Genomic DNA, 14,518 nt, shown 5'->3' with positions numbered 1-14,518 from the left:
CAGAACAGTTAACTGTTTAGCGGCTTTTGGGCACATTTTGGAGATTTGGGCATCACAATTTAGAAGATAATCTATCGCACCGCAAAGTTGATTGACTTGTTTGTTACATTTTATGATACGGGCAAAAGCCCGCGTAACGGACGTTGACCGTTCATACATATGGAAATTTAGACAAAAAAAAAATGACAAAGGATGCGTCTGGAAAATTTTCGACACGCGACATATATTTTCGCGATGCAATTACCTCCCTTGTATACTTATCTTGTCCATGTTCTGCCTCCGTTTGTTTAGTTGCGAATTTATTTCGTTTTTTAAATTCAACATCTTAATGTTATTATTATCCTCACAAATCAATAAATAAAACTGTTTAAAAATTGATTCGCTGAATTCATGAACATCTGACTTGATTTCGAGCTCTCATTTTTAAGGGCAGCTAACCACTGCGCATACAGCGTCCAGTGCTTACTTGTCGTGACGCATTTTCCATTCGCTCTCAGACAGCAGTTTTTACGTGTGATAATGAGCAATATTCTGGTAAGTTGTGGTTGTTATCCATCAGAAACACATTTATTCACAAAATGTAACGATATTCCGATGTAACTATTCAGTCTTATAGCTTATTTTAAAGGTTACATTTCACTATATAAAGTTTAGGCCTATAACCACAAAATCTAATATCGTTGGATTTTCGTACCAAAATCTTTCGTAACAAATCTCCCAGTTTCGAAATCAAAAACAAACCCAAGACATTTATAAAATTTCTGCAGCATTGATCAAGTTTTAAGATATTTGTTGGTTTTCCGTTTTTTAGAAGCTGTTCTGCCAATTCAAGAGCTGGGCATCACACAAGCCATTCTATCGAGCAAAACTTACAGTTTTGGTCTCCAGAAATCAACAAAGGAGGGATTCCTGAACTATCAAAGTTTCCAAGCTAGTGCATGAATGTTATCACACAGTAATTAGCTGTGGTGATCTTATTTATTGGTTCTGTTGGTTTACTTGGATGGAACATATGTGAAGTTATATAGAACTTTGAAAAGTCTATATCTGTCTATCTATAAAAAATTCAGCTAAGGCATTATAAGATCAGATGTGCAAACATTGTCAAAGGGTTGTTAAATTAACAATTTAAAGGTAATTATGCTGAAGAAATATGAAGGTTCTCATGCAAATTAAATCTGTATATCGACAAGTGTCTGCCAATAAATGTCAAATTAGTAATACAGAACTTACCACAAGTATGTAAAAGCACTAAGTACTTGTTGTGATCATTTTTAATAAGATGGTGTAATTCTTTTTTTCATAACATTTTATTTCTGAAAACATACATTTTACAGTCATACAAACTATCATATAGATGTTTGAGAATGTAATCTCTAACAATTGTAACTGAAAAAAGTGATAGATTAGTTAATGCATAATGCAATTAATATGTTTTTCTTTCTATTGTGTAATTAATAAGTTGGTTGTTACTTGTTGTTCCATGATACATGTTTTATGCACTAGTAAAAAACCGGCATTGTTAATTTTGTAAAAGGTAATAAAATATTACTTCTTTAATTCCACAGTTTTTCAAAAGATAACCTCACTTTGTAATGTCATATACGTAAATATTCTTGTAAGTTGATAACAGTGTTTTAGTATTACTTAATTATTGTGTAACTATTATTTTATGTGCAAATAAATGATGTGAAGAGTTTTTTATCTCGACACAATACCACATACCTTTTTATATATGTACTGAACATATACTTACATCATTTACATGCTTCTTGCGGCTTAGCCAAGAAAGACAATGACTGACATTTAAATAAGATCATATGATTAATGATAATCTATGTTTTATTGTATGTGTTATTTGAATGTTTAAATAAAAAATAATAAATATATAACATTATGTTTATTTGCATTCAAAATGTAACTATACAGCTGCAATTTAAGTGTATGAAGTATAGACTATGATTTATGAAATGCTACAAAATGGCTAGTTTTTTTAGTTGCAGAACAATTAAAACTATGTATTCGACAATTGTTTGCGAAAAAAATTAGAACCCTGCAGGATACCTGTATTTATTAAATATTTTAATTGCAAAACAAGTATGTTGTCATTCTGTTCCACATTATTATACATTGATAATTTAAAAAAAATAAGACAATTAGCAGTGTTAAAAATTCCCAACAGTAGAAATCATTCAGCTGATGAAGTACGTAGTACACGGAAGAAAGCTCCAGGTATGGCTTTCAATACTTAGTGCAGGGGTTTTCAGCCTTATATAACAGAGGCCTATAAATGCCGCTTCCCAATTGAAAATTCATTTAAAATCATGCAGTTTTTCCCAAAATTCTAACTTAAACCAGCCTTGTCATTTCCCAAAGCAATAATTTTAGCGAGAATTATTCCCAAAATATGCAATTTCTTCCCCAAATCCATAGGTTAGTATCTTTTCCCAATGAAGCGAGAAAAAACCCTGTAGTGTGTGTAATTTGACAGTCTAAAACTTATTGGATGAAGAAATCCTGTCAATCAAAATTGATTTGACACATCACATTATTTTGATTATGTTAAATCAGCGTATGCTAAAATCAACAGCTTTAGCAAGCTGTTAAGTTGAATTGAGACATTTGTTGAAACCAATTGTTTCCTGGGTAGGACAAGTACTTATTAGTGTCATTAGGGCGATCTAAAGAATGCCCCCACGTAAGGGATCAATACAGAGACCTCCCAGTGACTAAACCGTAAGCAGACACAATATCCACTATACCGCAGCAACTGAACCAGCTTTAAATTCACGCGGCTGGAAAACACACAAAATTATAAGATGCTAGATCTTAAAGAACATGTTACTCGTTTGAAGTTTGATTTTTTTATTGAAATAATTATACTATTTTGAACACAATAATTTCCATATATTTATTAAAAATACATGGTTATCAAAAAAGCTTTTGCCCGTAAATAAGGTAGCACCTATGAAACTTCTCAGGGTTGGCTTGCATTTGATTGGATTTAAACCAGTCTATGAGAACTAAAAATTACTTTCATCCTCAAGGGTAGATTTGACAACATTAATATTTTTATTCAAGTAAGGTTGGGTTTTATCATCTGCATAGTTATATTGTTTGGACTTCTCAATGAAGTAGAATATATCATTGATAAAGATGTTGAATACAAGAAGCCCATTGATAATATCATCCCAATGACTGATACAGTCCAATAGTTTAACCCGTTGTTTCCCATTCTGGAGGAAACTGCTCATAAGCTAACAAGGATTGTCCACCAGACCATGCGCGTTGAGCTTAAGGAGTATAAGGTCGTGTGGAATACAGTCGAAAGCTTTAGATAGGTCCATTAGAATTGCTCCTGTGTACATTTATCGTCTAAAGCTTTCTTCCAATCTTCCACGAACCTGAGCAGGGCAGTCGGGAAGCCATAAGGTTTTCTGAAAGCTGCCAAAAAGGGGTGAAAGACATGTTCGAAGTGACCTGAAAGTTGGTCATGGATATCCCTTTCATACAGTTTTGACAGCGTAGGGAGGATGTTTAGTGGCATGTAGTTCTTTTCTATAAAGGGATAATCTTTACTTTGTAAATTGTTATAACCTGGGCTAGGTAAAGGCTTTCAAGGAATTTAACGTTTTTTTTTTTAAATATGACACAAATTACTTATGGGCCGGGACAAAGATGGCTTGTCTGCAATGATAACTTTGGGTGGAATTTGATCTACTCCAGTAACCTTCTTGGGATGTAACCCTTTTATTGCTTTTCATATGGTATGTTCTGTGACTGGCTGAAAAGTGAATTGTTGACCTTCTGTATATTTGTGGTGTATGTGTATTTTGTCTATGCTTGGGTGGGTGTCAGTGCCATGTATGTTGTCTTCTATATCAATGTTCTTTGCGATATTGATATAGAATGTGTTGAGTGTGTTTGCAACTTTATATTTGTCTGATTTGAGTTGCCCATCAGCCGACTTTAATATAACCGGATTTTCTGTCTTGTATGTGGGTTTCTGTGAGAGGAAAGGTTGGATGGTTGCCATAAGTCCTTTGACTTCGGGCCGCCCCCGCACTTTTCCTGAATGTATGTGGTGATGGAATTTCTTTAAACCTGTGTTTTCATATTTCTGAGGTTTTTGTCGTTTGACCAGTTTTCATCAGTTTTATGTTTGTTGTAAGTAATGCGTGATTGTCTTGTCTTGAGGTTCCTATATTGAGAGTTCATGTAGGGTGGGGATTGACGCATGGGTGTTTTTACTTTCAAAGGAGAATGATCGTCAGCAATCTGTTTCAGGAGACTCTCATGGGCCCATTATATATCATCGATGGGCCGCATGAAAAGGCACCTGTTCCAGATCGTTATTAAAAGCTATGGAGTAACAGTTTTTATATGATCGAAAGTTCGTATTTCGTGATTTTGTAGAGTTGCTATGTTCCTAAATACAAGTGCATATAATGTTTTGGCAGTCACTTAATCCACAGTTACAATTGATTGTATTGCACATGTTATTTCGGGGGCGATTGCCTTCTGCAATTCGCCCCATATCCGAAGAATGAAGTCCGTTACTGCATTTAACCACTTTGCATCCAGATTCTGCATTCGCAAGCAAAAAAGCTCCGATGAGCGCGTTCCATCCATGGCAACGTCTTTTCACTGTGACATTATACACGAGTATCACGCAGTCCTCATGGGAAGTGTATACAGCGACGAAATATCGATTAAATACTGAACTATCTACACTTTACCGATACAGCACATTTATGTTCTTTCGCTTTAAGAAATCAACTGCGTTCGCGCTATGGGCGACTCAATTAAATTCACACGGGCTACAGTTTGACTTTCAAAGTAAACATCACAATGTTCTCTGCGCTACAAAGTTTTTATATAACAATTCTCCCATGCTTTTCTTGCCAGTTTGAACTTTTTCCGTACACACGAAAAACATGCTGTGGTTGTAACTTTCTCAGCAGCTAGTTAATTTGCGTTAATGTGTTCCAAGTAATCAAAAAAATCTCGTATATGTCCGTCCTAACAGTAAAACATTATCAGCATTAAGTTTTTTGTTCCCATAAAGTCGCTATATGACCTACACTGTGTCGGTGTGACTTAAACTCCAGCAAATTAAATTAATTGAATATATATATATATATATATATATATATATATATATATATATATATATATATATATATATATATATATATATATATATATATATATATATATATATATATATATATATATATATATATATATATATATATATATATATATATATATGAATAATAATTGAATCTACATGATGTAAAGAAACCTTATGACAACGTTTGTCTTCACAAAATCTCAGATACATATAACACTAAGTCAGATTAAAAACCTAGGTCACCAGTTAAAATTGTTACAATCAACATTGTATTCAAAAGCAGCATTTTTAAAGCAGCATTTACTTGTAACCCCAATAGCTAAATCATATATTATTGTTATATTATGTTGACAGCCTGTCACCCTTCCTTTATTACATCTGTTTTATTCAACAAAGGTGATTGGTTGGCATCACGGTGTATAGTGTTTTTACAACCACAAAGTTTGAGCAAAATTGCCCCACCAGAACTTTCAGTACTTTGATTAGAATTAGAATCCATTCAATGGTAATATGACTGCATGGAATTCCAACCAAACATCAACTTACAGGTAAGTCTTGTTGGTTTGTTGAAAGTTGTTGGTTCAAGAGCCTTCATGCTATTTCACCGTTTTTTTCGTGCTCACCTTTTTACTTATAACGCTTCAACTATCCATAATTGTCGCGTCTTTGAACAGGGAGGGGTAATCAGTTTGTTGATAGCTCGTTTTTATAACCATTAAACTCATGTAATTGTTTGTTCACTTATAAAGAACGACAACGTATAGATATATTTAACTATAGATGTACATATATTGCACAGTGACTAAGCTTTTGTGATAATATTTCGAAGTTTTGGTAAAACAAAGACTGCTTGAAAGACAAAAACGATGCGCGCCAATAATTGGCCACGTGCCCGAATAAATTGTCCCATGTCTTGGTCTTATAATGATTGGCACGTTTAATATATTTAAATGTAAGGGTAATTAGTTTTTTGATATATTGCATTTTGTGATAATAGCGTCTCCATAAATATATCCAGATAGTATCCTGCTTTGAAATATACAATTATTTTCGTTTTGCTGTGTTTGCATACACGATATTTTATAACTGATATTATTATAATTTTGGGAACAGTAATTGCCATAGTTTATATTACTATCAAGAAGGTCTATTTCTCCATATAAAATCAATAATCATTTTTCAATACTTCAATATATGAAAATATCGCCGCATATGTCAAAAACAACACTTGCATATTAGACCCTAGCTCAAAATGTAATAGAACCGATCCTTATTGCAATCATGTCATTTTCAATAAAAGTGTTACTAGTTTACTTTTTAACCTCTTAAAATTGCGCATGATGTGCACCTTGCGTAAAAAAAACGTGTAGTTTCAAGATTTCATTTTGAAAATTTATTTTCCGAGCAGTGAAATGTCGGGCACAAGAACTTATTGAATTAAAATTCTTTTTCAATTAGACTAAATGATTTCTTAGTTTGTGTTCACATTTACCTAACCGAATTTACAACGGGCAAAATTTTGTCGACGTCATAATTGTGTGTATTTTTACTAATGTCAACTCGAAACATTATGATATATTTGACAACTCAACAATTATAGTATGATCTGATAAAGAAATCCTCGTATGTGATTTGTGACCTTGTAGGTATTATAAACTAAGTAGTATTGTATTTGCGTTACGTTACATAAGTTAAAAAAATTCCATACTTTTACGAGGTTTTATATTGTCATTCACACTTAATTGACTTAAGATATTTTTAGATATGCAAATATAATGGTGATATCGATGTGAAAATGAAAACATTTTTTTTGTAACCAGATATTAGTTGCGTTTCCGAATACGGTCTTTAACAGACCTCAATATACGAATTTATATATATGAATTACCGATGGCTGGCGTATATTATTTCTGTCATGTATGCCCATGTCTTTTTCGATTCTTACGCCATTTAATGAGTATGATATACATATTTGATTATGACAACTTTTGTTATAAGTTGTCTTTGAAACATAACTATACACATCATCGGCTTCGTTCTTTGTATGTGGCTTTTTATAAATATTTGTTTGACTGAGTTAAAGAATTCACATTCTATAACCCGACTGGTACAAATTTAAAACAACAATAAATTTTTAATAGTTAACATTCGTTTAGTTCTGTAGTATGTACTTCCGCTGTACTTTTTTGGGGGAATGCTCTATATACAAGATAAGTGTATTAAAATAAGCATTAATGTTCAATCCGTTACAATCCATTGTATTATTTATTACGTTCTCTGTATACAACTTGTATTTAAATCCATTAATGCCCAACACAACCCTTGAAATCACTTGAAGCAAGAATTGTGAAAAACACGCTTAGTTTTACCCATATCAACAGGTCAGTGCGTGAAAACACGCTTAGTTTTACCCATATCAACAGGTCAGTGCGTGCGTATCGATTCAATAAAACTATGGGCGTTCGTTTCTTGTGGACATATTTTAAAGCATACTGCAGAATGTACTCAAAAAAGTCATTAAGTTTACTTTTTCTAATAAAGATATTGTAACAAATGTTTATGTATAGGTTATAATAAACCATTTAAGAAGCCCGCATTTGAGAAACTGGACCATTAACGTTGTATGAGACGAGAATTAATATTCCGGATCGACTTATAAGTGATTTTTGATGTAAGAACATCGTTGACTGAACATGATGTTACACATATTGATTGTAATTCATACCACCTTGTATTCTGATAAAATTCTTCCTTTGTCTTTTGATAGGTTGAACCCGTTCAGTTGATGTCGATTATTATTTTTGTGAAATTGAAAATACTTTCACGCAAGGTAAAAAGGAAATCAAATCCATATTCAATAAATTCAGCCTAATATGAATGCAGTGATCTGTGTTTCTTTTTAACATCATACCATTCTTTGACAACATTCAGTCACAAATCGGATCAGATGGCAATACGTTTTATTGTGAAAATAAAGAAACGTGAGTTTGTTAAACATAATATTTGGAATAATATATTTATCTGCTTTATTGGATAATATTTTTGTTCTACATTCTTTAATACTTTTCTTCTTTTGGGTTTAATTAACTGTAAAATATAAAATTCAAGCTAGATTTATTAAAGGATTATTCACCGATGTTCGTACTTTTGAAAATATCATCGCTTATTTTGACAAACAAAAGTGTGACATTTGGATAATAGAAAATTTTAAATAAAAAAACTCGTGGAAAATATACGAGCCCGGGGGATAGGACCCGTGGTCACTAGAAAAACAAAACTCTCACAGTATAGTAGTGGATATGTTTGTCCGTCTATCGGTCGAGAGGTCACGGGTGCGATTCCCACGTTGGTTAGTTCTTTAGATATCTTCAAAATACAAAAAGTAATAGTTCCACTCAAGAAACGGACTTGAAAACGTTTCAATAGTGCTAATGCTTCCGATTCTATCGAGTTATACGAGATAGGTTTAAAGAAAACAAAGCAAAAGCTAACTCGCTAATACGTCACCACGCGGGCCCTAAAATTTCGGATTCACCAGTACTTAAAGGGGCCTTTTCACAGATTTGGGCATGTTTTGAAGTTTGTCATCAAATGCTATATATTGATAAATGTAAACATTGGATCTAAAAGCTCCGGTAAAAATCAAGAATAAAATTTTAAAGGGGCCTTTTCACAGATTTTGGCATTTTTTTAACTTATTCATTAAATGCTTTATATTGATAAATGTAAACATTGGATCGTAAAAGCTCCAGTAAAAAATCAAGAAAAAAATTTAAAAAAGGAAAAGAACATTGCCCGGAGCAGGTTTCGAACCACTTTCCCCTGGAGTCCTGCCAGAGTCCTGAAGTAAAAACGCTTTAGCCTACTGAGCTATTCCGCCGAGTACACATTGTTGACGTATTTTATACCTTATATAAGCAATCTTCGTAGTTTCACAAAATTTAACGACAAAAACAGAACTCTCCAAATTATTCAATCGTTTCGCGTTGCAACGCTTTATAATTTTTAGGTTTTAAAATCGTCAAAAGATGCATATAATGGCTATATTAGAGCATGGTTAATGTTCAGTATTACTGTTTCTTCACAAATATCATAACTAAAACGAAAACTTACGAATCTGAAACAACTTTTTTCAATTTTGTCAATTTACCAAAGCGTGAAAAGATCCCTTTAAAAAAAGAAAAAAAGTAAACCTCAGCAGGGCTCGAACCAGTGACCCCTGGAGTCCTGGAGTAAAATGTCTACGACCTAGACCACTCGGCCATCCTTCCATATACAATAGCTATTGTATTTTATACTGTATATAAGTAATCTTCGTAGTTTCACAAAATATAGCGACAACAACAGAGCTCTCCAAATTATTAATTCGTTTCGCGTTGCAACGCTTTATAATTTTCAGGTTTTTAAATGGTCAAAAGATGCATATAATGGCTATTTTAGAGCATGGTAAATGTTTAGTATTACTGTTTCCTCACAAATATCATAACTTAAACGAAAATTTGCGGAAGTGAAACAACCTTTTTCAATTTTGTCAATTTCCCAAACGTGAAAAGGCCCCTTTAACAGAGATGTCGGTAATACACGATTTCGCTTAATCATCGAAAGAAAGCGTTGCAAACGCTTTCCCATTTTTAAGATTTTAATTTACAATCACACATGCGTAAAAATGTGTTTGTCAGGTGTGTTGTTTAGCTTGCTTGAATATATTGCATCTATATATGGCTTGTTTAGTTTTTGATGTTTAAATTAATGAATGCATAGCGGATAAGTTTTAAAAAAATCTCATGGATGGTTTTGTTGCATGTGTCATACATATCTCGGAAATCTAACACTTATAAGTATGCCGTCTGCTCTGATATCCATTACAAAATAAACTAATTTGTTGCGAAAATTTACCCACCACAAATTCCATCTACAACGAAAGGACAAATCTATTATTTAAGGTCACCGTGGTGTAATGGATATGGTGTCCGTCTAGAGACCGGGAGGTCATGGGTTCGATTCCCACTGTAGGAGCGTTCTTTAGATCACCCCTTTGATCGAACTAAAATTAATAAGGCTTACACTAAAATCCATTATTGTAGTATTTTACATTAAATAATTTGAAACTGGTAATTTTCTGACACCTTTACACACATCACAATTCTTTAAAGGGGGTATGCACGATTTTGTCAAATATCTATCAATTTATATAAAATGTGAAAAACACTTATTATACATATATTTCAATACATTAAAATAAAACTTAAGAAGAACATGTGTCGAAAAGTGCGAAAAAAGCCAGATATTTAATTATGAAATCGAAAAGTTGTGTGCAGTCGAATTCGTCAGCATTTATATCATGCATGTATATGGAATCCGGATAGTGCCATCTATAATCTCGCACTTCTTGATTCAAAGGCGACACTAGACACACGAAGCGATACTTGATCTTTTTCTCGACAGTCGCGGCGATACTTGATCTTCTTCTTGACAGTCGCGGCGACGCACGATATATTTATAACACGATTTATCGCCCTTGTGTAGGTAGCCAAAAAGGCGATATATCGTGTTAAATATATCGTGCGTCGCCGCGACTATCAAGAAAAATATCAAGTATCGCCGCGACTGTCAAGAAAAATATCAAGTATCGCAGCGACTTTAAGAAAAAGATCAAGTATCGCTTCTTGTGTCGCGTTCAAAGGGCGACACTAGACACACGAAGCGATACTTGATATTTTTCTTGACAGTCGCGGCGACGCACGATATTTTATTTTTCAAATATCGCCCATATTATCCGAATCTCGTGTATCGCGGTCTAATTTCAGACCGCGACACTAGACACACGAAGCGATACTCGATATTTTGCTTGACAGTCCTTTTCAAATATCGCTGTAATAAAATCGCCTGTTCACTGTCAGGTTTTCAAAAAAATCAAGGGAGGCAAAAAGGGGATATTTTCACGTCAACAAACATGTGCATCATGTCGTATATATATATGACATTTCTGCAGTGAAATAACAGCAGTGAAAATAAACAAATTGTTATTTTCACCGATGAAAATAACACATTTTCGGAATTCCTTTTTCCATTTTTAGATTATCATATAAAGATGTACTTCCCTTGTTTATATCCTTGTTTATGTTTTCTATGATCACGAGTGAAACAAAATCGATATTCCACCGAATCCAACACGTTTTCTTATAGTTTTATGCTTTTTTTTACCGTTTATTTACATTGTAAAAGAGTTTAATTGAAGAATTACCCTTGAATAATGACGTAATTTAGTCAACAAAATGACGTAATTTCGTCAACAAAATGACGTCATTTCGTCAACAAAATGACGTCATATCAATGTTTTGAGGCACGCCACGGGAGAAACTCCGAGAAAGGGTAACTTTTCAGCAAAAAGGAAACAGCTGTTAATTATTTTCTTGAAAAAGGGGCATAAAAGAAACAGAAAATTTGTTCATGTCAGTGTAAGATCGTTTGTTATTTCACTCGTGATCATAGAAATTATATTTTCACTGTTTTACAATGTAAATAAACGGTAAATTTAAGCATAAAATAAAAAGAAAATGTGTTGGATTCGGTGGTATCTCGATTTTAATTCACGCGTGTTCATAGAAAAAATATATATAATTATTTATGATAATCGAAAAATAGAAAAGAAGTTCCGAAAATGTGTTCTTTTCATCGGTGAAAATAACAATTTATTATTTTCAGTGCTGTTATTTCACTGCAGAAATGTCATATTTTATCATTATGTATAAAAAGAAATATATATATATCTTTTGATATAATATTATTTTATAATAATGTTTATTTCTGATCAGCAATTAAAATGTATATGATTGATAAAGCAAGCTATTCGCTTCTTATACTTCCATCTGGCCATAAATACATATTTAATATTACATAAATATTTTTAATAAACGTATATTTGATGATAGGAAAACCGCTTGGAATAACGATTATGAATATAAGACTGAGTTCCCAATGTTAAGTTATTAGTTGTTTGATTCTACGGTTCAACGTGCATTACGTGCTTTTGTTAAAATCATATTTGACATGCATAAAAGTAACAGTGTGAACTTTATCTGAATATAATTATATAATAGACATTTATATTATATCTGGAACCCTGTTAAGAAATATGAAACAAACGTTTTTTGCCCTTTTTAGCCAATATGAATATTATAAAATTGTTGTTTGCACTGTATGCAGTTTTATTAATGCCGATAATTTATTTCATAAAGCATCATAAAAGGTATTTAAAAGGTAAAACAATACCAGCAACAAAAATACCGTCTAAGTAATGTATCAATAGACTGGACATTAATGTTGCTCGTCAATTATCTAGATAACCTATAAATAATGATTACATATGTACTGAAAATAAATCTTCTGGTTTCATATTGATGTATTACTTGAAGTTAAACGTTATCTATTAATCTGCAATCCTATTGGAAGTGATACAGATTATAATGATATATTATCTTAAATTTGATAGAAATTTTACTCCATTGTTCAAATTTCTGAATAGTTTTAAACATATATCGTTGTCAATATATATCAAAATTAATATGAAAATAGATTAATCTGTACTCGGTTTACTAATGCTAGAATAATCTTTTATAAGTGTGTCGATGGCAGCAATATTAATAATAAATGGTTAAAAATTACTGTAACACCGTTTAAAAAACCTGACAGTGGATAGGCGATATTATTACAGCGATATTTGAACGCGACTGTCAAGCAAAATATCGAGTATCGCTTCGTGTGTCTAGTGTCGCGGTCTGAAAATAGACCGCGATACACGAGATTCGGATAATATGGGCGATATTTGAAAAATAAAATATCGTGCGTCGCCGCGACTATCAAGAAAAGATCAAGTATCGCTTCGTGTGTCTAGTGTCGCCCTTTGAATGCGACACTAGACACAAGAAGCGATACTTGATCTTTTTCTTGACAGTCGCGGCGAAACTTGATATTTTTCTTGACAGTCGCGGCGATACTTGATATTGTTCTTGACAGTCGCGGCGACGCACGATATATTTAACACGATATATCGCCTTTTTGGCTACCTACACAAGGGTGATATATCGTGTTAAATATATCGTGCGTCGCTGCGACTGTCAAGGAAAAGATCAAGTATCGCCGCAACTGTCAAGAAAAAGATCAAGTATCGCCGCGACTGTCAAGAAAAAGATCAAGTATCGCTTCGTGTGTCTAGTGTCGCCCTTGATGAAAGAAGAGCGAGATTATAGATGGCACTATCCGGATTCCGTACATGTACGATGTGAATTTAAATTTAGTTTTATGGATCATTTTAATTCATGCAACGATATATATTCATACGACACACGAACAATAACTCCGATCCTAATAACAAGACGAATGCATCGGTTATTGTAGGAAAATATGTACGAAATATCTTCGTCACAATTGGTTCGGGGCGCCAATTTGTATTTGCTGCATTTAATTAAATTCCTTTTCAATGTATATTTTTTCTTGCCTATTTTGTGTTATTGTAACATATTTTGTATCAATATATTACAACTTAACACATTTAAAAATCGTGCATACCCGCTTTAAGATTTATAAAGCAAAACATTATTGTATTCGTGTGTTTTAACACACAATTGTTCCATAAAAGGAATGCCAACGACATGGTGTTTAAAAGCAATAGCCATTTGTGATATGGACTTGACTTCAACAATTTTAGGAGGAAAATACTTGACGATTTTCGCTATATCCAGACATCAGCATGCGTAATGCTTAGTTCAGTTTGTTCAAAATATTCAATGAATGAACAAGCAGAGTAAACAACCGTCTTGCGCTATAATTCCAATCAATTCCAACAGCGTTTTCATATTGATGGACTCTTACTGCATATACAACCGCTATATCGTATTGTTTATATAAATTTTAACTGGTTGATTAAGCTAGATTATTTATAATAGCATATAATGATATAATTGTGATATAATTTGCCAGTTGTTTTGTTGTTCATTTAACTTATTAAGTGTGGTTTATTATGATATTTCTATTTCTGTGTTTTATATATATGCGAGCTCAAAATGTTTTCAATCAAATTTATGTATAATACATACTTTCTTACTTCAAACCTTAGATTATACGATGTCATACATTTTACATAATTGTATGATGTTATTTCGATGTCAAATTGTGTTTAACCTTAACGTGCCTGCTGTTATTATAACTAATTTATTTTAGTTAAACCACATTGAAAAAAAAATTATATAAAAAGTATGTTTAAGTAGATTTTTTTGTAAAGATCATGAACATTTTGTTTGCAGTAGTGGCTGCATCGAAACGTATCATTTTTTGAAAGTTAAAAGCAATAGCCTACATAGACCAACACATACCAAGAATATA

The sequence above is a fragment of the Dreissena polymorpha genome, chromosome 5 (genome assembly GCF_020536995.1).
Source record: "Dreissena polymorpha isolate Duluth1 chromosome 5, UMN_Dpol_1.0, whole genome shotgun sequence".
Classification (NCBI taxonomy): domain Eukaryota; kingdom Metazoa; phylum Mollusca; class Bivalvia; order Myida; family Dreissenidae; genus Dreissena; species Dreissena polymorpha.
This window is presented reverse-complemented; position numbering follows the sequence as displayed.